Raw genomic sequence first — 22633 nt, 5'->3', positions numbered from 1 at the left:
CTAACCACCATGTAAAGAAAGACATTTAAAGGTGGACAGAAAAGCAGAAAAAAATATAAACCATGCACATAAGATAAGTTATCTTAAAATAGACCACTTGGGAAGGGAACATGAAAAAGATCTTGATTGCTAATCAAAAATATGGATAAAAATTTAAACCAGTAGGATGCCTACATATAAAGGCAATGTTTCTCAAAAATTCAAACACTTTCTATGTAACAACAGGTTAAACTCCTCTCTTTTCAAAGACATTGATTTATTTCTTTTCTTGAAAAGGGAAGCATCATGCTATTCTAATGAAAACAGTGGTTTTGATTATTTAATTCAAGATACCAAAATGCCTCAGACATATCCTCAATGATAAACATGACGTGGTATTCTTTTGCTTTAGTCTAAGGAGCCCTCTAGTGCTCACTAACAGCAACTATAATATATAATTTAAAATAAGTAAGGAACTTCCTTGCAAATCTCTGCCTATTAGCTCTACCAAACACCTCCAGCTAAGGGAAAAAAAATGAATCTGAGGTACTGGGTGATACATTTGGATGATGCATGAAGAAATTAACTAAAATTCCATAGTTAAGATTGTTATTTGGAAAATATGTTTATGTTGCTTTCTTATAATTTGAAAGGACTCATGGGTTTAAACAACTTTCAGTCATCCTCTAATAATATTCATTGATACAAGTTTATTTATAAATAGAAAAAGAGCCTTCAGTTTTCAAAATTATTCAGCTCTCTCAGTCACCACTGATGAAAGTCAGTGACTAATGCAGTCACGCTGCAATTATCTCCAGAGAGGTATTTTTTTCCACAGAGGTTCTATTCAAGTAACTTCATGAAGGACCACCCCATTCCACTTTAAACAATTAATTCACTTTAAACAAAAACCTACAGATTGCACTGTGGAGAAAAGGTGCTATTAGCTTAAGACTTCTTATTCATTCACATGCCCCACTCCCTCATTTGGGTCAACAAAACTGCCTGTGAAGATAAGCTGTGAACCACACCATGACATTCCTCGGTGCTACCACAGGCTGTAGAAAAAAAAAAAAATAGAGAGAATATGACTTCAAGTTCCCTATCCACCATCTGAGAAAGGATTTTAACCCATTCCTCCACTGAAAAGAGCGGCAAGACAGAGAGATATGACAATCAATTAAATTGCACAAAATATTCTTACATTTTGTCTGGAGGGAATCTACTGACAGACTAATTTGATCCATTCTCTAATCTCCAATGTCCTGAGTTTGTGTTCCTAAAAAAGTTTAGTTTAGCAGCACAGTACTTGTTGAATCTTCCAACTCCCACCAGTAACAATCCCATAATGGATTTACAGTGAAGGGTGGTTGCCAGCTATCCTAGAATGAATACCATTCCCATTTTTAAGGGGAAACTGATTCTTATCCAAGCAGCTGTAATGTTAGAATAAAGTTAGTACAAAATTGTAACTAATTTCCTTTTCTTATCCTAATATCAGCAAGTTACTGTTGCTTATACCTTAGAAACACTATTTTGTCAACTGCGGTCACAATCCAGATGTGAAAGAAAAATACGTTCTCTGCACTTTAAAATTAAGAAACTACTTGTATACTTTAAAACACATGCCAGAGCATTATTCCTTCACTGTGCAACCAGTATCATACTAAAGCCCATACCCAGACTCTGTAGGAAGCTTTCAAAAAACAAAAAAAAAAAAACCCAAACAAACAAAAAACCCAGAAAAAAACCAAAACTGAAACCATGTGAAACCACTCAAAGCATCAAACCTACCCTCTAGTTTAGCTGAGGACCTATATAATCTTGTATTTACTAAGGCATAGACAGAGCCTTGGTCCTAGCAATGGCAATGTGTTGGATGTAACACTGCCACCCTTAGAGACAAGAATCTTGTACAGGAGATGATGGGGTTTCTTCAGCTCTCACAATTCTCCTAGACCCCAGTATGCACTCAAAATTGTCCAGGACAAGGTACTTCTACTACCTGAGCCAGGAGTAGGGAATATATGTGTCTAGAGGATAATGAGATGGCAAAGATTTGTCCTTTAAGTTATTACTTGTATGGACTAAATGGTTACAGTGGTACTTCTACAGCACTTTAACTAGCCTTGATACAGCTCTTGAAAGTGAATTTTAAAAAGTTTCTCAACCTGAAGGATCCTTGTTGTCAGCAAGAGAGTCAACTCTTCATCTACACCAAAGCATTTTCTTTAGGGAGATAATGCAATAGATGTCAAAGTATTATAATATTTGATTCTTCTTTCATGATTCGTAGTGGTTTTTTTATATCCACAGCATGATTGCAATTGAAAAATGGCTAGAAATGTAATGCTGCAGTGAGATAAAACTAATATATTAAACACTGTTACCAAAAAAAATTAGATTTCTATAATTTCTTCATTTTTAGAAAGACTGTGCAGAAGTTTTGAAAATAAAGTTTGGTAGCAAAGACGTACCCTCTGACTAAACTGATATTCATCCTCAAGATGTTATTTCAAAGTCCACTTTTAAATTTGTTTCAGTATAATGTTATATTATGTGCAATCAAAATCACTGCTAAATTAACAGGATTAGGAGGCATAACATCTGCCTTTGTCTGAGCTCTATTAGGCAAGCTGGACATACGAAAAGCCACATAGTGACTTCTTGCTCACTCGTCTATTAGGAAGAATATAGAATATGTAACACAGTCTTAACTCCCATATGTTTACTTACAGGATTCTTTCTTCTGGGACTTGAAAAGATACTTCTGTGTTGCAGTCACTGTAAGAACAAGAAGTGTAAATTATTTTAAATATGGAATGAAAATGTTAATTCACTTAACTCAGAGAACATTTGTGCAAAAGCTTTAGAAATGTTCATAACACCCTGGCATTAGCACAAGCTGGTTATCTAAAGTAAATGAAATTTATGTTTCCTGTGAAATCAGTAACATTATCTAGGGAATATAAGAAAAAAGAAAATACATTAAATCCTGTAGTGAATTTAAGTCTATGGAATTATTCTATTGAGGTCAGTGATGGCAAGGTCAAAGCGCATACAACTTCACCAAGAAAAACAGCACCAAAGGAAACCTTGTTTTCCCAAAGGAAATTTACTGCTACTTTACTATTATTATATTTTCCCATGTAAATTAGGGTTCAATTCTCAGTGTCCTGTTATGATTTCTCTCTTCCTGTAACCTCCATTAGAAAATGAAATGCAGCATGAAAGAAAGCAGACTGACACTAGAACAAATTAATTATGATGCTCTGACATGGGGGATTGGATTGTTTTATTATATTAATGATAATACAGATTAATTTTGAAGAACCCTACTGGCCCTAATTCACAGAAACTAGAGATGCCACAATACTGTTTTGTTAAAACAAGTAATAATTTCCAAGGTCAGGGAAGAACTTTGCATTCCATTATTTGACAGGAACATTTTCAAGTACTTTCATGACTCAAAAACATGTTTGACAGCTGCTCTCAGGTCAACTGTCACAAACACAGGGTTTCATTTTCACCCTGACATAGCCAAAACTATCAACTAATCTATCTCCTGAGAAAGACACAAAATACCAAATTCATTCAACATTTTTTCTTCTCCTTGAAAAAAGATCAGGGTAAGGACGAAAGGATGTACTACAGATCCCTATTGAGAGATGACTCTGCAAAGGTCAACCCAAGTAAGTAAGCATATTTTCTTTATCTGAAAATTGAAAACCATAGCATGAATACCCATCTTCTGCAAATGCTTTAAAAAGAACTGTAATTCTGTAGTTACAAAGGTTACAAGTGCTTCTGTCTTCATCTTTTAATAGTACATTGAACAAAAATAATTTGCAAGCTGTAACTTCACACTTTCTGTTCCACGTTGGATTAATGACCTGTTTTTCTTTTCCACTTCTCAGAAAGATTTCAGAAATGAATGTATTTTCCTTCTGCAATCAAAAAGGTTTATGGATCTCATAAGACTTTTACATTTCTCTTCAAATGCCTGTTAACATTACATGTGAAAGATGAGATTTATATATTTGCCTGAGATGCTTTCAACCCATTTCAAGTGAAATAAAAGTCAGACATTAAAAGTTTTACGACTGTTTCATGTAAAGTCAAGTATGAACTGAACTCCTAGTTCAAACTGAAGCTCCTTCAAATTCTGTGGAACCCAGAACAAAGCAGGGAGCTACTGCACAATGGCAGTACATGCTACAGCCACCATCCTGCCTGGAAAAAATCAGTTTGTAGCCCTGTACTCAATGGTCACTTCCAGTTATGAAAGCTTTAAAGAGAGCAGCCACCAGTCCTTCAAAGGTCTCACATTGGAAACTGGTTGAATTATACAGAATTAAGAATGGTGTGAATTAAAATTCAGGGCTTCAGAGCAAATCATAATAGTAAACAACCAGGAAAGCAGACAAACTCTTGGACCTTCCATAGGCAGCTGGAGTGCTCACCTCTCAGAAGTGGCTGCTCTCCTGGTCCAGCAGTGCAGTTCTGAGCACATGTCCAGAGGCTGCCTGCAGCTGTGCAAAGACTTTAGACAAGCTCAGTTTTGATTCCCTGCATTTACAGCATTGTGCCTCATGGTAACATATCACATGATAAGCAGTATTTGGCACATAAATCTCCAATATTTAAATAATATTATGAAACATGATTTTAAGCAGTTATTATGTCTGTAATTGTCCTTCCTACAAAAATACACTCAAACTTCTAGGGGGCCTTCAAAGCTCAGATTTACTAACATTGACATAATAAAAAAAAAAAAGCATTAGAACTCAGCTCCATACATTAGAACCAGCAAGTTTTCTCTTCTAAAATAAACCTAACTGGGAAGGCAACAGGATTTGGGAGTTTTTAAAAGTGTTCCTTGTAAAAGTCTTTATATACATTTAACTATTTATTTAATGAAGAAGTAGCAGGGGAAAAGCCAGCTGTTCTGAAAGTTGTCCAGCTCCACAAAGCTTCACTGTGTACTTTAATAAATCTGTGGCTCACATGGCAGAGTTGAGCCCTCTTTATGTACTGGGAGACTAAGATCTCCCTAGAGCCTTTTTCAGGCTGAACTACCCCAACTCTCTCAGCCTGGCCTCATATGGAAGGTGCTCCAGGCCTCTGACAGTCTTCATGGCCTTCCACTGGACTTTCTCCAACAGATCCACATCTTTCTTATGCTAGGGGCCCCACAGCTGGACACAACACTCCAGGTGGGGTCTCATTAGAGCAGAGCAGAGGGGCAGAATCCCCTGCCTCAACATGCATCACGCTTCTTTTGATGCAGCCCAGAGTGCAATAGGCTTTCATATTCAGTTTTTCATCCAGCAATTCCCCCTAGACTGACTCTCTCCACAGGGCTGTTGTCAATCCACTCATTGCCCAGCCTGTATCTGTCTTTGGGATTGCCCCAACCCAGGTGCAGGACCTTGCACTTGGCTTTGATGAAGTTCAGGAGGTTTGCACACTCCCACCTCTCAGGCCTGTCCAGGTCCCTCTGGATGGCATCCCTTCCCTCTAGCCTGTCAATCTCACCACACAGCTTGGTGGCATCAACAAATGTGCTGAGTTGGTGTTGCTTGTACTACCCAAGTACAAGCAGTAGTCCTAAACCTAAAATAATGTTTAGTGAACAACCAACCAACTGTTTTCTCAGAACACATCCCCCCTTTCCCTTGTTAATGTCTTCAGGTTGTCTGAGTTGAGTTTGAACTAACAGCTTTTTATTCCAAATTCTTCTGTCATAGGGCCAAGAGAAGAGAACAGATAATGAATAGGCAAATGACAGATGAGTGCTCTGTGCCACTCATTCAGAAGATGGACGTAGAGAGGCAGGAGCTCAGTAAATCCATACACACCAATATCCTGGATGGGGGAGGTCCTCAGGGGCCTTCAATTCCCTCCTGCCACCCCAAGGGTGTCACCATATGCACACTCTCGATCCCTCTACACATTGTGCCAGTCCAGCTTCTGCCTGTGCTTTAATTAATTCCTGCACCCTTTCATTCACTAGCTGGATCTCCTTAGCTGATGGACAATAGGACCATCACAGCTCCCTTAATTCCCAGGTAGCAACTCAGGACAAAGTAGCACGTGCATGTGTCTCCTGAGAATAAAGAACCAGGAGACAAAGCGCACAAGGGGAGTCAGAGGTAATGAGCATGTAATCAGTGCTGAAAGGCACTCTGCACACTCTATGACTTTTTTTTATGCCTGCCTTTTACAGCTTTTGTAAATTAACACAATTAGCAGGCTGGTGGGAATCTGAGTCATGTGTAACAAAAAATCAAAGTATTCAAATGTTAAACACAAGCAAGTATAAGTTTCAGGTTTAAGGAGATACTAGAATTGTAACTTATTTTGTTTTGCTAATAAAAATATGTCCATGTATACTGTGTAAAAAATCTAACGTTTTATTCAGTAAATAAAATTATTCAATCAACTAGTATTCATATTACTTCAAATCAGCTAATCTCTGAGGATGCTGCAAAATCTGATTATTAACACACAAGAAAGAAAAATATTTCATAAGACCTAAAAAACCCCAGAAGCATTCAAAATAATTAAAACAGTGGTTTGTTTTGTTAATGACAAAATAGGTCTAATTCTTATTACGTTTTCCCTTTATGACAAAAGACCAACTTTTTGTATTCAAAAGTCATAAGAACTGTGAGGACAGAAAGAAACATACCCTCAGTGAAATTCTACTTAAATTTGTACTTTGTTATTTTAAATATTTAGATGTAATATTACTCCAACACCTTCCAATCTGGTGCAGCTCTGGGCTTCCCCTGAAAAAAGAGCCCCTACTTGCCTTGCTCCCCCTCACCTCTCTCTTCCTTAGCTTCATCTCCACCAGGAAGCTGGGGGTAACTTGTGCAACCACAAAGACCGTCCTGCTGACTGATATGACAGAAGATTTAGTCTCCTGCTAACCTCCAAAAAAGAAAACAAATTTCATCAGACCAGTTTACTGGACTTGCCCCAGGAACAGAAGAAGTATAAGAATTGGCACACAAATGTAATAGAAATTCCCTTCTTCCTATGGGGATGGCAGTTGTACTAGACAGCATCATATCCATCATATCACGGCATAGTTTTAAGCTAAAACTTATCTAATTTCATCTTACGCCCCAAATAGAAAGAGGGTTCTGACTTCTATTTGTGCCAGAATAGCACTGATGTAGGCATGTGATCTGCAAGGTCTGGGCACTGAGCAGAGCCCTAAATGACAAAAAACCTGATCCCTTTCCCAATGGTCCATGTCTATTATCCAGTTAATTAAGTGGCTAATAAATGCTAGAAGTAGTATAAAAGAGAGCAGCAACACTTGGTGAGTGGCCAGGAGGAGGACAGAGACAGAAGCACAGACTGAAGGTTTTTCTGTGCAAAGTTGAGGACAAGGGCAATTCCTCCAAGGGCCCAGAGCAAGGTTAAGAAGGAGAGGAGCTCCACCTCGTGAGGCCAACAGGCACCAACCAGCACTTTAGTTCTCTGTAATCCTTGCATAGTCCCTTGTGATGGATGAATGGTCAGGCACATGTGAAACTTTCTTGTGTTTGAGTGGGTTCTACAGTTTTCACATCCTTCCACTCCCCAGTATTGTTTATTTTCTTCTGACAGTTTAATGAATGACAGAGTGATCCTGCTAAAGCAGCACCATTTTTGCAATAAATAAACAGGAGTTCTCTCCCCAGTCCACTACTATTTTAATAAATAACTAAACCAAATAATTTCACTTTAGCTGGTTTTATTTTTTTTTCTTCCCATCTTCATCTCATTGTACTGAAAGGATCTGGACATCTACTGCCAAACATACAATACCTGTACATGCAACATTTGTCCACCCCTCCCCTCATCAGCTATAAACATCAATTAATTCATTTTTTCAATTACTTACAGATTTGCTTTTAAAATATCCTAAAACACTTCAGTTCTTTTTCAAATGTATCTGAAAACTGACACAAAAAATATAGACAAATTTCCATATTATACTATATTTGCCAGAATAAAATGCAACACAGAAAGCAAAATAGACCAGTAATCAGCTCTGCAATGACAACAGAATACAAGTAAGCAAAAATCTGCATTCTAAAAAACAAGTTTTAAAAGTCCCAATATGCTGCAAGCATGAAACATTTAATTTACATGAGCAAAATACAGAACAGAAACAGTTGCAAGTCTATGAAGACGACTTATTAACCCTTTACAGAAGAACCCCAAGCACAAAACCAGGTATCCTCAGACGAATGCAGAAACCAACACCTAGCAGTAATTCCAAAAAAGCTGCTTCCAGCTGCTCTGGACTGTTTCAATTCATTTTCATGACTGTTTCCCTGAGGTCAGGAGCAGAACCCGTGCCAAAGAACATGATCTGTTTCACTAATCAAAAGGGAATATTTGGTTTGGGAAGCTCCGAGAATGTTTAAGGGTGCATATTTTGGATTTTTTTGCAGGTTAGTACCAGGAAAATTCCAGATTATTTGGTCTAGATTACAGGAGAAGAAAGTGATGTGTAACTACTTATAGGTTATAAAGAAGCTCAATATGCATTATTACACACTAAGTTTGAAAAGCAGTCAGTATTCCCAGCCAGAACTATATAAATGAGAAAGATTCCACATGTTCATCCAAATCAATCTGTACAGAACATAATCATAACTCCAGAGAAGGAAGCTTGCCTTCTCCCACCACTAACTGCATTCAAAAATTCCTCTTGCACAGTTTCTCCAGTTCTCTTCCACAGTTTCACTGTGTGAGGACCTTTGGAATCAGGAATGTCCACATGAGAAGCAGATTTTTGTACTGCTTGAAAAGTGTGGAAAGATATTCAAGAATACATTCAAGAATTGCATGAATAAAGAAAAGGACTCTTACAGCTTATCTACACAAAGAAATTACTCAATATTAATTGAAGGTATGAATATATAGTACAAATTCAAACACTCAATGACTACTTCCACATGCAATGAGTTGAACACTCCAGTATAATGAGCATTATGACTCAGTATAATTTACATTGAACAAGAATATTCAGTAACACCCAAAACTACAGTCAGTGTGGAGCAATGCGTGCTTTGTACATTCTGCTTTTTTCCCCAGCAAATTCCCTTGGAAGAAGCATTTTCAGTATCAATAAAACATAAACAAAAGCAAAACAAAAACAGAACAACAAAAAAACCAAAATCACCCCAATGTGCAGTTTAACTTAACACAGATTTCCAGGCGACAGCACATTTCTATTTCACTGTTGGTTTTTGTAGACAGATCATTTACAGAGACGTTCTTTCTACTGATGCAAGTTCTGCCAAAACCTGAAAATGCCAGGAAACACTGAAGTTGTTACCCATTTTTGCTGCCTGGCCCACTTTCTGCAAAAGATGACCCTTGCTGCAGCACAGTAAGCAATCTGTCCATGCCTTGTGCCTCCCCAGTTCACAGTCCCTTCTATTTCCTTTCTCTGAATATAAGTTTGTGCTGTGTACCATCTGTGAACCACCCTGGCTGCTCAACAAGTATCCACCTTGTTCTGCTGCTCTTTTTCCAGCAGACCGAGGAGAGGAGCAGAACAGAGAACTAGACATAGTAACCTCTGCAATCACCATTCCACAACTTAAAAGGGTTTATTAGCCACAACTTTTGGGAAGATTAATTTCAAAAAGCTTTTAAAAAGTATTAGTTAAACCATAACTAAAGTTTAAAAGCAACTGTAAAATGCTCTTGCTTAAATCACTCAAAAAGTAAAGTCAACTTAATTTACTTCAGAATTCACAAACAAAAGTCACTTCAAAACAAAAGAACCTGTAACAGATTGGAATGTGATTTAATTGATAAAATTTTGATGTTAGCTCAAATTAAAAATAAAGAATGTTCATACAGTAATTTAGAATATCTTTTTCCTGAATGTTCCTATGTATGCAAGCTGAGAGACTGCTATTCATTTCTTCTGAGACAGAAAATGCAGTGAAGACAGAGGACTGTGTTTAGAACTGGGCAGGAAGGTAGCTATGCAGAAGTGTGAAGTGAAAATATTTCAAGTAAGTATTTTTGTAAGGCACTTGCAAAAATGACAAAAAATTGCTCTGTTGCCTAGCTCATTTTTCAACTGAATTACTTAACCAGATGGTAAGCCAAGATATGTGACCCTCTGTACCAAGTAAGGTCACATATCTGGGGTTTGGGGGTTTTTTTCCAATAAAGTTTAAAAGTAAAAAATACTCTGAAAAGACAAGCAAAACTTTTTTTGGAAAACTAAAGGTGAATGCATTTTCTAAACGATAATTGCTTAGTCAACGAAACACACAAAAGACATGTAATCTAACAACACTCAGACTTCTAAGAAAAAATATATATAATACCACCTCTGTATTATTGACCCATTCTGATGCGTACTGCAGGCCAAATTCTACCTTGCCAAGTCACCTCTTAAACACACCAGGAAAAAAAAAATAAATAAAAAACCAGAAAATGACACATATATATTTTAAATAAGAAATAACCACAGCATAACAAAATTCTTGCTCTGATGAGAGCCATGGCATTTGTTTTTAATAAGCCCTAAGTTCTGTAGTTAATGCTAGATCCTGTTTCACTTTTCAGCATCTGCATTCCCTCACAGCAAAGCCTGCTGCAGATTAGATGGAGGCTTAAACTTACAAATTTAACTGACATTTACAAGTCAGAAGTGACACACAGAAACTCTGCAATTGAATCACTCAGTCTGGGTACACTCCCAGCTGGCTTCAGTAATAGGATACATCAGATTGCAATTTACCATGCACAAAAAGACTTTTCTCACAATTGGTACATCCAGGACTTTGTTAAAACATTGGGAAGTTTTTATGAGGCTTTAGGACCTGACAGATCTTATAGCAAATTTTAAGGAAAATTAAGTAAATTGTTAGTGTTTTGGACATGTTTACTTTTAAAGCCCAAAATAGGAAGTGTAATAGAACAACCAGACTTATAATATTTCAATAGTAGTCTCTTATATAAAGCTTTAAAGCCTATTACAGAGATGTCATCTATGTTACATTATTAAGGTCTACAATCCTGCATACAACTGTAGAAACCTTGTGAATGTGAATAATCCATCTTTATTTGGTGAACAAATCAGGAAACCACTCTCATAGGTACTTCCAGCACTGGGATTTCAGGACCTGTTTCTGAGACGCAGACATCTTCCAACACGTAAAAGTGTTTGGGTTACAAAACTCACATGTGACCAAGGATCTTGTAATCAATGCTGCAATCCACCACTAAAAGTCTAATTCTTATAAGTAATAAAAGCTACTTTACGTAGTGGGTGTTAAGTATTTCCCTTAAGGCCTAACTAAGCATCCAAGGAAGCCTCATCCCATCAAAGCAGCAGCAAGTGTAGTAGGTATTTATTAATTTGTACTAATTTACAGCAGTCTAAGAGCACAGCAGTACAAGCCTCACCAAACCGTAGCAACCAGCATGCAAGTCTTTCAATACAGCATAAAGCAGCTAAGAGTAAACTAGAAACAGACACCAAAATTTTAAAATACTTTTTCAATTATTTATTTCCAAAGTAATTAAACCCTCAATGAGAAATGGCCAGGCTAAAACTGCCAGATTATACAGTTGTGTTTATATAACACCAGTCTCTTTCTCCAACTACATTTCAAATGGGAAAAGCATACCATTTTTTTTTAATCAAAACTAGCCAAAGTATTTTCCCATAAGCTTTCCAGGAAAGTCAACCTCTGGACTAAAACCAAACATAAAACTTTCATCGCAAAAGGAGAATATTTCATTAAATTGTGAATACGCAAAGACAACATTCAGACATAAAATTATGGAGAAAATTCTTACTTAACTTTCCACTTAGCAGCTACTACAGACTACCACCTATTATAACAAGAACATAACATAATAATTTATTTCAAAAAACTGAACTGAAGTCAAGGCACAGGCATTATATTGTGTGATCTCTACTTCTGTCTCAGTTTTGTACATTAATCTTCAGCATCAGGAACGAATGATCAAAAAACATGAGAATATGTTCTATTCTACAAAGCTACTTTTGTCTATATAACTATGCATGTTTTGTTCCAAAAAGCAGTAGTTAACTTCATAGAATCACAGGATTTTGATAAGTTTGCTGGTTCTCATTTTTTCCAGTATTAAAGACTTCTAGTTTATTTATAAAATAACTACTTGTAGAAACTGGGATATTTATTTTAAAAGATGTATCACCTTTCTCTAAACAGAAAAAAATAATAAAAATAACTGCAGTAACAAAGGTTTTGTAAGAAGAAAAAGTCTGAAGTGTCTTGTAAAATTATGTATATAAAAACCATAGGGTAAAATTTGAAACACTCCAGAAACTTTTGCAGAAAATTAACAAACCCAAGGTCTATTTTATTAATATGTAAATCTTTTTAAATTATTGTAATGCCTTTATCTGTGGATATTGGATCATTAATAAGATTTAAGTGAAATACTTGTTCTAATAATGTTCTAAATAATGCACCATCTTAAGCAACCTCAAAAAAAATACCAGTTTTGAAGTTAATTTTGTATTTCAAGATCTACTTTAAAACCTGTTCACAATGTACATAAAAATGTGTGAGTGAAAATACAGAAGACATCAGACCTGTGCATACTTTGCTCTCACTAATATCTCTTTGCCCTAAAATAGGGCACCTACAGTAACAGATATTTGGTTGCTTTGAGCTGGAATCCTGAATAGCACAAACAGCCAAAGTTTTAAAGTCACCCTCAAAAACTGAAGAAAATAATCGTGTTCCAGTTTTTGTGCCAGCAAAGCATGCATCATAAAACACATACACATTCACAAACACAGAAAACAATACTTATATCCAGTATATGTTTGGGTTTCTGTCCTGAATCCCAGCTGCCTTTCATGGATGGCAACCCAGCATTTCATCTTAACACACCAAGCTGTAGAGCACAGCAAGACTGCTGCTTCATAGGCAGCAAAACCACCAAAGGAGACAGAATGGGCATCAGAACCATTTCCAGATAAACTGTTCCTGTTAGCAATTAAAGGTCTTATGGGACTGTACAGTTTGAAAGTCTACTGACTTTCAGGAAAGATGTTGTAAATTTCCATTTTCTTTTTCCACTGCCCACACAGTGTGGATATAAATCAGCAGACTTGGAGCCTATTTCCAGTTCTGCTATTAAACAGTATTCATACTATGTTAATCCTCATTTTACTAAGACATAAAAAGAAAGAACCCCAACCAATCAAAATAACAAGGAAAAAAACACTGACTTTACCTGAGCAACTAGTCCAATCTGGTGTTTTAGAGGTGGTTTCACACAGAGACACTAACTGGCAAACTCCAACTAGTTTAAGAATTTTACCTAACTAGTCTGTGCATTTTCTGGAAAAAGCTTAAGCAACGACCCATGGATGCCTGTGGGTAGCAATGTGATGTTATTCCTGGAAAGTGTATTTGTAGTGTCCACATTTCAAAAGTGGCATCTTCAGGCAATTCAGTACTCAAATTCTGCCTTCTGTGACATCCTTGCAATAATTTTCACTTGTACAGAGATTGCTGTAACTGAAGTATTTTACAGAGAAATCTAATTTTCAGAATTTCATTAAGTAAAAAAGTGTATTGATATCATCTGCAAAATAAATAGGATACTAAAGTACTGATTTCCATGTAAGTGGATACTCTTGTGTTTGGGTATTTTAACCAGAAAGGCTTAGCCCAACTTTACAGGCATGACTTAAAATACAATGTACAATTCCATTGTCCATTTTGAGAACTTACACAGCTACCATTCACAGGGCATCACACAATATTTCACTTTTTGAGTGAGCTTCAGAATATCCCTGCTAGAGCATGGTGCTAACAGCACCAAGGTTGTGGACTCAATCCCCTTATTAGCCATTCATTTCACAGCTGGACTTGATGATCCTTGTGGGTCCTTTCCAACTCAGAATATTCTGTGAATCTTTAATTATTTACTCCATATTAAACCTACAAAGCCCAAGTACAGAAACTTTCGTCTTTGATGACACGGGAGGTAACTATCAGATTCATACACATAGGACTTGAAACTTGTCTTCTAGTTCCATATTGAAAAAGCCTTTCCACTTTTTCAAAGATGAAGAATTAAGCAATATTTGGTAAAAATATTTAAATTTTGAGCAAATGTTTTCTAAAATCCATCAACACATGTAAATACACTACTGCATACTAGGAAGACTTCAGAATGTATCCATTATCATCATGAGAAAAGAACTGAAATACCAAAAATTCTGTTTAAAGGAACAATAAAATTTACAACTACATGCTTCTCTTCTGTACAGAAAAAAAAAATAAAAAAGCTGAGCAGCCATTCAAGATCAGTGGCTTAAAGTCAGTGTCTTCCTCTACAAGGAATGGCTGAAGTCCTAAGGGTAAAATTTGGAAGAAGTGAAATTCTGCAGAACTGGCTCCAGCTTTTGCATAGCAGCATCTCCAATCATTCCTACTCCAGCATCTTAATTTCTTTATATCGCACCAGAAGTAATGAGTGTCCTTGAATTTCACTCCTACTTGTTACAAGCAAAATTATCCACCTCACGTTTTAACATGGGGAATTTTCTCTTACCTATTATAATTCCTGCAAGCCAGATAGCTTTATCTGGTAATTACCAAGGCACAGTCTTTATTTTAAGCTCTGGTAAGAAAGAAATTTTTATCACCATGTCTACAGCTGCTAGTTAGGAGTTATTATTTTCACAGCTTTCAGACCTTGCCACATCATTTGAATGCACTATACAATGGCACATTTCAGAATGATGAGCTTCTTCAGCCAGTACATCCACTGGAAAGAATGGTGATTGATTCAGTCCTCTCAGCCTAAATGCACTCTCCCTTTTTATGGCTTTTCCTAATCATGACTGCATATGGATACCTCTTGGAATTACTGAAATGTATGCAGGTCAGGACAAATCCATCATGCTCCAAACTCTAAATAAAACATATCAATTAAAGTTTACTTGGAAAAATGGTAAATGAAAAGGCAACAGGGTGGAGAAATATAGTGACAGAAACTACAATTTAAAACTTCTAACCTTTCCATAATGTTTCGATTAGGTTGCAGCTCTGCAAAAGCTTCAGAATGTTTCTTTTCATTTTCCTCTTCAGGTAACAAGCAGTTATGTCTCACATACAAAATTAGGTATTAAACCACATTTTCTCCAAAATAAGGACACTGCTATCAAAAGTGATAATTCAGACAAGTGTTATAAAATTTATTTCCACTTAAAAGTATTGTAACAACATTTAAGTAAGACTTTTTGAGAATCCTTTTCCATTCATTCATACTTGAATATCAAATTTCTGTATAATAAATAAAATTAGGCATTTCCCCTTTACATACTTTAAAATAGGTCTTTCTAGGTTCTTATACTGAAAACAAACTTTATCTAAATGGCCCCTTAAATATGCATTAACAAAGAACAAGAACAAACCAAGACCTGATTTACAAAACAGTAAATTTTCTGTCCTGTGTAAAACCCCTGCAGCTCTCTACAGGCTTCATGCAACTTTCCTTGGTGTCCTAGCCCACCTCACACTAAGAGAAAGCCAGATGCAGAAACCAGTAAAGCCTCTGAGGCCAGCCACCAAAAAGGAACATATGAGCTTCTCATATTTAAACTGCCTCTCTTTCAGAATGTCACTGCTGGAATTCTTGTAACACTTTATAAGCCTTTCTTATCTTAACTTTGCAAGTTTATTTATGTGCATACACATAAAATAGTTTCCCTAAAACCTTTAGTTCTGCCATATCAGAATTTCCACTAAAAAGTCACCAGGACTGAAAGCTGATAGCCATACAAAACAGCACGGTGGTTTCTTGTCTCTCCTAAAAGCATATTTCAAATTCTGCAAGTCCTAGTAAAGAGGGGAATCAACTAAACTGTGTATTATCCAATTTACATACAAATCCTGTATTAAAAACTTCGACTTGAGCTGCCAAAGTAAAAAAATATAACAGAAGCTATTGAACAAATTCAGGCTCCAGTTACGGTCAGGTAAATTTGCAGTGACAGGTCTGAAACAAATAATGTTACCATGGTGTAAAGTCTGAAGTAGCTGCGAACAGAACTTGGCCACCTGGCATTTACTTACTTCACTAAACCTAAAGCCCTGCAAGGGTCAATGAATAACTACATAGTTTGTGAGAAGAAATGCCTAGAAACCCAGGATACAGAGGTTAAATCAGGATAAATGCTTTTCTTCCATACTGAACTTTATGGCTTTTATTAGTCAAAGCCAGGTCATGGATATTGCTTTAATATGCTATGAATATTTTCAGTGTAGAATTAAATTCATTTAAAAATAAGACATGCCTAATACAGAATTCACATGGAATTTTGAAGTAGATTGAACATTACAGCCAGATGTATAAACCTTTAAACCACTTCTTTTTCCATATAATAAATGTAATTGTTTCAACTATGGACTAGGACACTTGGATACTTTAATATTTGTTTCTGACTCTAGTTTCTTTATTTCATAGCAAACACCAAGGTCCTGAACCTGAAAAGTGTGAAGGTTAATCACAGCAGCAGTCCTTTCAAGGCTAAGAAGCTTTTGTAGTGTTGCACTTGCACCTTACATGTAGCAAAGCACACCTAAAGAAAACATACATGAAAAACAACTTAAAACAACTGTCAAAATTACAGAGAGAACAGGCTTAAATTAATGTTATTTAAAATAAAAATGAAACCTCAATTAGGCTTCAGAATATTGCTTGTAAGGATGCAAAATGAAACCCCCACTAAATGCCATTATCCCATTCTGTTAGCCCCGGAGCATACTTGCATTCCGAAGCTTCCAGTCGAAAGGAACCCCACGCAAATCCCAAAGCAAATTCCAGTTAACTTTAAAAGTTCATCTCTTTTGCATAAGGTAGCGCAATTAACACACATGCCTCGAGCCAGCAATCACCTCCTCTTCACCTGAACGGCGGGGGTGGGGAAGCTTCGGGAGAAGGAGGGAAGGGGCCCAGCTCCCCTCCCCGCGCTTGCAGGTGCCGGTCGGCGCCTCCGGGCCCCTGGGGGAAGAGCGAGGCGCCGGCGCTGGGAGCGCAGCGCCTCCCGCCGCCGGGGCGCTGCGGCCCCGCTCGGGACGGGCGGTCGCTGCCACTCCCTGCCTTTACCTGGCCGCGTGTTTCTCCTGGGTGCGGGGCGGGCGGCACTCCAGGGGCCGTATCCCACGGGAAGACGGCCGGGGAGCTGCTGCGAGCCCCCGGGCCGCGGTCGGGTCCCGCCGCCCTCGCAGCTTCTCTCCCGCGTCGCGCATCGGCCTCCCGGCCCGGGGGCTGGCGGCGAGGGCAGGGACCGGGGGTGCTGCGGCCGCCGAGGTCGCTGCCGCTGGCGGCCCCGGGTGTGCAGCTGCAGGCGGTGCTGCCGCCGCTACTTCCCACAAAGGACAAATTCATTTTCCACGTCCCGAGCGCGGCGGCGGAAAGGCTCGGTGCCGGGTGCGTCCCACCGCTGCCGGGCGGCTGTGGGGGGAGGACCTCTCTCGAGAAAGAAAAGCCTCTTGTGTGCTGGACAGCATCGAATTATATCATGTCAGGACGACAAGCTATTACCAAGATCACCTTAAACTATGAGAAAGCCACAGTGTTTTCCTTTTTCTCATCTTCGGTTCTTTGGTGGATTTTTTTAAATAGAGGTTGCCAATGCCTACATACAATGTGTGTGGAAAACCACTAGTTTCACTTTGTAGCACAACTGGACGGTCTAAGTGTAAACTCCTCCTAGTGCAAAGTAGTAATAGCCCCAGCAATGTTTTCCATTTACAGTAAGTTCAAAAATGTGTAATTGTAAATTAATTGTACAAATACCTATGGACTTGTCAAGTAGAAATTTACAGACTTTAACCTTTAAGGCATAAATGAATGAATGGACAGTGTTTCTTTTTCCAAAGTGTGAGTTACACAACATTTGCATAGCTCGCTGGCACATCCACCTACTATTCACTGCAACGCTCTCCCCAAGGTAGCAGGAGGCCAGTAATTGAGTGAGCATTCACTGTGGGTCAAATTCTGTCCTTGCCATGCTTTGTTCTGGAACCTGTCCTATGAGCACAGCTCGACAGTGAGAAGTGTGTGGGACATTAAGGCAAGGGCCGTTTTACATCACTCTCCTTGGTGTCAGCAGAGTTCTTTCGGGCTGTCGCCTGCGGGAGCTACAGGTCATACGTGCACAGTTCCCAGGCTCTTCCTTCTAAATACTGCATCTAGTAGTAGATCTAAGCACTGCATAGAACACATAAAAGACATGCACACTTTGACTGAACACAGAGTTGTAGATCTTCCTAAACACACACAAAGCGGTAATTTTCAAACCCTGCAAAGTAAGATTTGACTTCTTGGTAAGTGGAATGTAAACAGAAATCCCCACACAGAGCTCAGTCTGACAACACATCGATGTTGTCATTCAGACACAGATGAAAAACATGTCTTTATATCCTACTTTGATTCATTGTCTATCTCTGATGTTTCTTTGTACTTTACAATTTTGTTGAATCTTGCACATACTTACCCTGAATCATGGCACAAAAAGGGATTTCTAAAGTATAGTGAATCTGTTTAGATTGATTTCATATTGATTACACATTTCACATTTGCAAGTATTTGTATTTACAGGGACAACTCTTTAAGCTTCTTAAGGGTCAGGCATGACAAACATGATGATGGATGCAATAGCCTGCTACTCCTGAAACATTTAGATGGGGTATAAAAAAGGAAATGAATGTAGGATGCAGGATCCCCTTAGGAAACACTGTGCAAATTGAGTGTTCTTATCAGTCAATAAATGTAAAATACCTTGCACAACTGTGCAGTGAACACCTGAAGATTCTCAGCTTATGTTATTGATCACATCACAACTTAACTGCATACTACCCAAATAGTTTTCAAGTTCTTATCTTTTAAGATGTATTAATTAGTACAATTATTGGTTCATATTTAGATTCCTGCTTTCAGCAGTGATTAAGCAACCCTTAGATTCAAAAGCCACACAGTGCTCCGAATAGTAATAAAGATGCACTTGGCATTTGCACAGTTTTCTCAGAATTTCATAGGCCAGGCATTTTGACATTTCTAGGAAACCTTGTCACATGACTGTTAAAAAACCCTGAAGTGTGAACACACACATGCATATATAGATTTAAATGACTCATACAAGGACACAAAGCAACAGTACCCACATTATTAAAAAAGTAGCATTCCATCATTTGTTGTTGTGGTATTTTACTCTATGAATAAAATTCCAAATGAGAGGTACTTAGTGTCTACTTTGATGCAGGGCGCTTTGTCTTCAATCCGCAGATGATCTTTTCTGTAGTTTTGCCCACAGCAGACTTGCCAGTTTCTATGCTGATGACAGGACATTGCAGTGACAGGTCACTTTGGAAACAAAATAAAGGCAACCCTGGGGGACTTTGTAAAGGGAACCCTACGTTTCTGCTCCCAAAAGCTGCTCATAGCTTGTTTTATGCTCTATACTGAGAGCCAATAAACATTGTTTGCTAATACGAGCTGCTCTGAACTAACTGAAAAGAGCTGTTTTTATTAATTAACAGTAGCTGGTGACCATGTTTAAAACTGCACTGTCTGGTGCATTTTAGCATAGAATATAAGCTTGTAATGTATGCTGAAACATGAAGCTGCCCCTTTTTACAGTCCTCTCAAACCAGTTTTCACTATTTAATACTACTGAGCTATGATGTCTAAGAAATGTACCCTTTGATATCTAAAAGTGAGCCCAGGTACCTCCAGAAGAACTGTGTTTCATAGAACTGGCACCTGCAGATGGAGATAGCTGTCAAAACTCAATGTGTCCTTAACATTAGGACTCTAACAGTAGAGAAGCACGATCTCTGTGATGGAATAAGGAGAGCAGGCTATAGGAAGCAGCTCTTAGGAACCACTTGAAATTACCTATCCCCTTCCAATTGTCCTTCTTCCAGGACCAAGGCTTTTAGGTTGCATTTAGAACCTTTCATTACAATGTCTAAACACCTTAGATAATGCTAATATTTTTTACCAATATCATTATCCCATCCAGGTCTTTCAAACCTCACCTGAAATAATATAATTAAGTGAACTTCCTCAGATTGGGAGAAGACAGCAATATAGAAGTGTTGATACAGAATATCATCCAAAAGCAGTATATTGAGAATCAGCATTCTTACTCTTAGTCAAAATGGGAAGACAAGCCAGCTTCAAACTATTTTCTTGAATTTAGAAATTTCCCTTTAAAACATATCTGACTTTTTTTTCAAATTGGTCCCCTCCTTCTCCAAATTATAGCGTTACAGATTTTTTCTGAAGTCTTCTTAACCTACATTGTCTCAGTCTTATCTGGGAGACGAATAATAACCAATTATTAAACTGTTGACAACATACTGAAACTACTCCATAAAGCTGTAAATCAAAAAGATACTATGAAGGGCAGAGAAGGTTTCAGAAAACACAATCAAGAGAAGTTATCATAGCTATTGAAGTTCTGCCAGAGGAACCTGTGACAAAATGAAATTTACCTGCACCAGTATATAAATTCCTAAATTACTGGATCTGGTTTATGTTTAAAGGTCCGTCAGCTACTAAAGGGGTATGACTTCACTAAAAGGATCAATGAAACCATTATCTTCTATTTCTCCTCAAGATGAAGGTGCACCTAACATACGTAATTCAGTTAGGTAAATCATCTCCATTGGGTAAATACATCCCTCTTTACAAAAGATGATCTAATTTATCATCACAACCTGAAGCACAGCCTTTGGATGTCTTCTGTCACAATTCTGAATTAATCCAAACCTATTCATCTTACAGGAAGTAGTTTGTTGTCTTCAAACATCTGTCTCGTGCCATTTGTGTAGCCCATGGCTCAGTTTTGTCTCCTTATTAACAATAAGCTTGTCTAATTATATATTGTTGGTAAATAATTTACATTTTCCCTTTTAAAATGACCACCATCTGTGATTGCACAGGCTTTAAAAAAAAAAAAAAAAAAAAAAAGGTTTAAAATAAGAAATCTGCATCTCTCTTGCCTAAATTGGACGGTGATTAATATACCCTCCCCAGACTATCCTTTTGTACACAGCATATAAATTGTAGTATTTCCTAATATCTGTATCCTACAGATTGCCCAGAGCAGCTGTGTATGCCTCATCCCTGGCAGTGTTCAAGACCAGGCGGGATGGGGTTCTCAGCAACCCAGGCTAGTGGAAGGTGTCTCTGCCCACATCAGGGGGATTGGCACCTGATGACCTTTGAGGTCCCTTCCAACCCAATTCATTCTTTGATTCTAAATATTTTGTAATATTTGTGTTACATATATCTCCTGGGTTTACTACCAATTCTACGGTACTATGTTTTACATCCATCTAAGATGAACAATTCAAAGAAGTGTGACACTCCTTTCATTTCCTCTCTTTTACTGTCCCTTTACCTCCCAAAGTAAGAGCCGTATACCTACAGCTACTCACAGCAGCCAAGAAACTGCTCTTGAGATAACACGGCTTTCAGACAAGTCACCTGCACTGGCTAGTTCGGGCTGCTTTCCTGCAACATACCGTCTGTGTACTCCCGACTCCTGTTGACGGCAACGTGAAGACCAGCCTGGCCACCAAGATTAGGACTTAAGAATTGAACTCGGGCCACAGAGCGGGGAGCGGCCCTCGGCTCTTTCGGGGGCTGTGACCCTACATTTTGCAAGAGCAAAGAGGCGAGCTCGCTGCTCAGCCCTTGCGTCCCGTTGGCCGCAACGCCCGTCCCGCCGCGGCCCGCGTGAGGCGCGGCCGTCGCAGCGTTGCGGGCCCGGCCGTGCCGCCGCCGCGGGGCCGCGGGCAGGGACCCCCTGCGTGGGATCGCGGCAGGGAACGGGCGCTTTGCTCCAGCCCCGCGGGGAGGAGCCGCGCTGGAGTAATACAGAGGAAGTGGGAAGGATGCCACGCTCCTGGGAATTGTTCATCGCAGGCGCATGTGAAGCGTAGTTACGTAGAACTAGTAGTAAAAGTAGGATCTATAAGGGAGGAAATAAAACTGTTCTGGAAACCAGGGAATGCTCTGAAGCAGCCTCTGCGAGAGTCAGAAGAGGGTGATTTTATTTAAGATGCCATATTGCATTTTGCTGTGGTGAACTGTGAAGTGATTTAGAGCAAGAGCCTGCATCCCACTCCCTTTTTCTGAATTTGTTTTATTTATCCGGATCCTTGGCATATGCTTGAGTTGCTTTGTAGAAAGTACCTTCCACTTCATTCAGACCAAAGAGACTCTGACTCATACCGCCACTGAACTACAAGACAGGCAGGGCTGAACCACGCATGTTTGGGTACTAACTCCCTCTGGAATCCTCAGCACTGGTTTCATCAAAGATCCCTTTGCATCTCTCGCAGTTGTCTGCAGACCACTGTGAGCTACTCCTGAACTCCCCCACCCCCCCCCCCACCCCCTGCCAAGTATGGTCTTAGTAAGACGAACACTACTAAATACTTAAGAACCTAGAACGGATTGGGTTGAAAGGGACCTTAGAGATCATCTAGTCCCAGCCTACCTGCTGCAGGCAGGGACATCTTCCACTAGCCCAGGTTGCTGAGAGCCCCATCCAACCTGGTCTTAAACGCTTCCAGCGATG

The 22633-nt window shown here is 38.7% G+C and overlaps 1 protein-coding gene across 1 annotated transcript in view; it reads right to left on the bottom strand.

Moving 5' to 3' along the window:
• RNF144B (ring finger protein 144B) overlaps positions 1-21774 on the bottom strand; it is a 96616-nt gene extending 74842 nt beyond the window's left edge. The window contains exons 1-2 of the mRNA XM_030265557.4: positions 21573-21774; positions 2716-2763 (exon numbers count right to left, since the gene is read on the bottom strand). The gene's annotated coding sequence lies outside the window, so the exon portion shown is untranslated. The remainder of the gene's footprint in view (positions 1-2715; positions 2764-21572) is intronic.
• Between the last annotated feature and the right edge of the window lie 859 nt (positions 21775-22633).

Source organism: Taeniopygia guttata, chromosome 2 (genome assembly GCF_048771995.1).
Source record: "Taeniopygia guttata chromosome 2, bTaeGut7.mat, whole genome shotgun sequence".
In the NCBI taxonomy this organism is placed as follows: Eukaryota; Metazoa; Chordata; class Aves; order Passeriformes; family Estrildidae; genus Taeniopygia; species Taeniopygia guttata.
The sequence above is the reverse complement of the archived record's forward strand: the minus strand, read 5'-3'. Positions and strand labels throughout refer to the sequence as shown.